This window comes from Acanthochromis polyacanthus, chromosome 6 (assembly GCF_021347895.1).
Source record: "Acanthochromis polyacanthus isolate Apoly-LR-REF ecotype Palm Island chromosome 6, KAUST_Apoly_ChrSc, whole genome shotgun sequence".
In the NCBI taxonomy this organism is placed as follows: domain Eukaryota; kingdom Metazoa; phylum Chordata; class Actinopteri; family Pomacentridae; genus Acanthochromis; species Acanthochromis polyacanthus.
The window spans coordinates 3,840,007-3,845,455 of record NC_067118.1 but is presented as its reverse complement, the minus strand read 5'-3'; positions in this window follow the sequence as shown (position 1 = coordinate 3,845,455).

The window sequence follows — 5,449 nt, the reverse complement described above, 5'->3', positions numbered from 1 at the left end:
ATTTTATTTTATCTATCTTTTATTCTGTTTTATTTTATTTAATTTACTTATTTATCTATTTATTTTACTGATCTACTTATGGATTTATTTTATTTTATTCATTTATTTTACACTTTAACCTCCAGTGTTTACCCATTTTAAACCTTTAGATGGTGTTTCCTCAGTACGTACTGGGAAGAAGAATGTCCCCGATTTATTATTGTCTTTTATTTATGTTGCTTTTAATAATACAGTGTATGGATTGTGGGGTGGTGGGTTCGGGGCTGGGTGGGGTGGATTTGGGTCACAATTTCTTTCATCTATTTTAATTATTTGTCTGTTTGTAAAGCACTCTGTGCTACAACTCCTGGATGAAAACTGCTATATAAATAAAGATTATTATTATTATTATTGTTATTAATTCAGTCTAATATCATTTTCTCCTCCAACTAAATAATTAAATCATAATTTTCCTTCCAGACAAACCAAAGCACTAAAACACAGAACATGGAATACAGTTCTGACATTTACTGAGATTCTTCTGTTTTCTGTTTGATTTCTTCTGATACGGTTCATTATTAAAACCACAAAGAGACTAAAAGAGAGACTATAACCTCCAACTGAAGAGAACAACTCAACGTGGAACAAATAATGAGGGAGATAAAGAGAATACTAGAAAGAAAATAAGAAGAAAATTCTAAATAAAACCTGACAGACTGACTTCAGCTTCAATTTAAAGTCTTTTAGAACAAACAGCTTCAAGAAACGAATTTATTTAATGTGCAGACGCTACACAGCATCATTTAGTGAAACCATTTTAATTTAAAACACCCAAAGAAAGACAGAACAGCTCCAATCAGCAGTTCTTTTTCTTCTTATTATTATTATTGATCTCCTCCATCACTAATAATCACATCAGGAGTTCAGACGTCTGCAGCAGATTTAAATAAACCTGATTACTATTAGGAGATGAAGCTGGAATAAACATTTACTGAACCTTCCTCCTAAAAGTTCACATTTAAATTCACTCATTTTTAAAGTTTATTTAAAAAAATGAGGTGATTGTATCTTTAAACCAGCAGCAGGAGAAGCAGACCAGGTGTAATCTGACACCTCTGTGATGTCACAGCATCCAGGAAGTGTCCGGCCTGAGTCACAGTTACGGTCCATGATGAAGACGAGGATGAGGTGATGAAGGATGACATCAGAGAAATCAGATCATCAGTGGAGACAAGATGAGATCATTTCACTGCAGAAACAAAACCCGAAATACAGTCAGAGGTCCTGGAACCATAAAGGAGTTCAAGAAAGAGAAGAGAGGGAGGCCACCAAGACTCTATGACTCCTCTGAAGGAGTTCCATCTTCAGGCTGTTCATCCAACAACTGTTGTCTGTTCTTCACCAGTCAAAGCTTTATGGAGACAAAGAGAAAGACTCTGATGGAAAAAGCTCCAATTAAATCTGGACTAGAGTTCACCAGAAGACATGTGGAGACTCTGAAGACACCTGGAAGAAGGTTCTTTGGTCTGAGGAGACCAGGATGGAGCTTTATGTCCATCAGACTAGATGATATGTTTGGACACCAAACACTGAACATCATCACAAACACACCATCCCCACTGAGAAGCACGGTGGAGGCAGCATCATGATGTGAAGCATGGTGGTGGCAGCATCATGATGAAGCATGGTGGAGGCAGCATCATGATGTGAAGCATGGTGGTGGCAGCATCATGATGTGAAGCACGGTGGAGGCAGCATCATGATGAAGCATGGTGGAGGCAGCATCATGATGTGAAGCATGGTGGTGGCAGCATCATGATGTGAAGCATGGTGGTGGCAGCATCATGATGTGAAGCATGGTGGTGGCAGCATCATGATGTGAAGCATGGTGGTGGCAGCATCATGATGTGAAGCATGGTGGAGGCAGCATCATGATGTGAAGCATGGTGGTGGCAGCATCATGATGTGAAGCATGGTGGAGGCAGCATCATGATGTGAAGCATGGTGGTGGCAGCATCATGATGTGAAGCATGGTGGTGGCAGCATCATGATGTGAAGCATGGTGGTGGCAGCATCATGATGTGAAGCATGGTGGAGGCAGCATCATGATGTGAAGCATGGTGGTGGCAGCATCATGATGTGAAGCATGGTGGTGGCAGCATCATGATGTGAAGCATGGTGGAGGCAGCATCATGATATGAAGCACGGTGGAGGCAGCATCATGATATGAAGCAACTTTTAGTCAATTACAATCCTTTTAAAGCCATTTTTTGACATTATTTTGTCATTTATGTTGGACACATTTATGTAATGTGACAACTTTAATTGGATGTTGGATCATTTTGGATAAACATTTGTTGTTTTCATTTAGTTTCAGACAATTTTTATTCACTTTAAACATCTTTTGGTCATTAAGAACAGATATTAGTCACACTGGATGACTTCTAATCATTTGGGACCATTTTTGAAAGTTTTAGGCCATTTTTTGTTGTTTTTGTCAATTTTTAGTCTCTTCAAACCAATTTGAACCATTTCTGAACAGGTTTGATACATTTCTGTGGTCATTTAAGACAAATACACGCTCATGTTGGACAAATCGTCATCATTTACAACAAATGTTTGTTGTTTTGGACACTTTCTAATCACTTTTAACAAGTTTTACTAAATTTTTGTCACATTGGATGACATTTCGTCATGTGGGACCATTTATGGTCGTTGAGGACACAAAAATATTTCTGGTGGACGACTTTTAGTCATTTAACGGCTGATCACCAAACTTTAATGACCCGAGTCACATCCAGTCCAGTCTGATCTGCAGTGGACCGGACCAGTAAAACCAGTAAAACCACTGCATAATAACCTATAAACAACCACAACTCCTAATTATAATCACGGCTATCTGGAACTGAACAATCTAGAATTTTATTTTATGATCAAAACGACAAAAGTCAAACAAAAACAAAAAAAACGCGACCAAAAACAAGAGAAAATATTACACATATGAGCCACAAAACAACAAAAATGAGACATAAAATGACAAAAAAAATTAGACAAACGACACAAAATAGTGTTTAGTTTTTTTGTTGTTTTGTGTCTCGTGTCAAGACAAAAAAAGAGACAAAAATAGTTACAAAGAGACAAAAATGGACAAGAACAAGACAAAAGATTACATAAATGAGACAAAAAATGGCAAAAAAAGAAACAAAACCACAAAAATGGACTAACAACACAAGCGAGACTAAAAGGAAACACAAAACATGAGAAAAATGAGACACAAAACGACAAAAGAACAAAGAACAATCTTTACTTTCTGATCCAAACAACTTGTCATGGTCTAGAAATGATTTTAAATTTATAGTTTTACTAATTTACAATCTGCAGTTAATGTCTTCTCTGTAGTTTTTACACTTTGAGGACCAGATTGGACCCTCTGGAGGACCACTTTTGGGCCACGGGCATGTTGGACACCCCTGCTGTAGATGTTTAAAACAGTTCCAGGAAAGTAGTTCCATTAGTGTGTGAAAAGAAAATGATTCATGTAAAAATGAAACTGGAGGAGAATCAAAGTCAGCTGAGACGCTACATTAAGTCTTAAAGTGGAGGATTCCAGCTGTGCTAATGCTAATGCTAACGCTAGCCAGTGGGTCATGTGACCTGCAGGTCTGTGTGAGAAGTCCTGCTGAGTGAAAACAATCCTCTGAAATCCAGATTAGTGTGGATTAAAACAGACTCCATCAGTGTGTGTAGTTGTGTTGTTGCTGCGATGCGGGGACGTTAATCCATCGGCTCCTCCTGGTTTTTGGGGCAAAATGTGACCCACTTAACCAGCAGGACGGTGGAGACACCACTTCTTTATGGGTCACATGACAAAGATCACCAGGTAGAACATCCTGATCTCAAGTCAAAGATCTGGAGTCATCAAGGTCTTCAGAACAAATCTGAGCTCAACGCTTTGCTTACGTCCATCATCAGGTGTCACATGTTTGATTGTGTTTCCAGCAAATGCAGGTTGATTAAAAAATAAACAACAAACGTTGATCCTAAATGACTAAAATGAGTCCGACATCATTTTAAAAATGACTTGGAAAGTGGTCCAATGTGCTCAGAAAATGACTAAACCTTGTTTAAAGTGAATAAAAGTGTGTCCTAAATAAGCACCACAGTGACGCTAAAGCTTTGTTTGTTTGTTTGTATTTACATGGTAACCAAACAACTGAAAAGGTAATTAGGAATGAAAATGATCTATGGCACTGGAGGCAGCAGATACTGAATAATTAATGAGGCAGATTGAATCATGGGTAAAAACAAATCAAAACTTGGTGACATCCAGATACGACTGTGTGGAAATAACACATTAATTAGATCAACATAATATGTAAATAAAAATAAATATATGTAATATATATTTCTATAATGATTGTGGTGAAATATTTGACATCAATATGCGAATCATATTGATTAGCATATAGAATATAGATGCTAATCAATATGATTAGCATTGATATATCTATCTATACACACACACACACACATATATATATATGTACACACACATACATATATATATATATATATATATGTATGTGTGTACACACACATACATATGTATGTGTGTGTGTACACACACATATATATGTGTATGTGTGTACACACACGTATATATGTATGTGTGTGTGTACACACACATACATATATATGTGTGTGTACACACACATATATATATATGTGTGTACACACACATACATATATATATATATGTATGTGTGTACACACATACATATGTATGTGTGTACACACACATACATATGTATGTGTGTGTACACACATACACATATATATGTGTGTGTACACACACATATATATGTGTATGTGTGTACACACATACACATATATATGTGTGTGTACACACATATATATATGTGTATGTGTGTACACACATACACATATATATATGTGTGTACACACACACATACATATGTATGTGTGTGTACACACATACATATATATATATATGTATGTGTGTGTACACACATATATATATATGTGTGTGTACATACACACATACATATATATATATATGTATGTGTGTACACACATACATATATATATATATATGTATGTGTGTGTACACACATATATATGTATGTGTGTACACACATACATATATATGTGTGTACACACACATACATATATATATATATATGTATGTGTGTGTGTGTGTGTGTACACACACATACATATATATGTGTGTGTACACACACACATACATATATATGTGTGTGTACACACACACATACATATATATGTGTGTGTACACACACACATACATATATATGTGTGTGTACACACACACACACACACATACATATATATGTGTGTGTACACACACATACACACACACATACACACATGTTTGTACTTCTATCTTAGTGAGGACATCCATAGGCGTAATGCATTTCCTAGAGCCTTA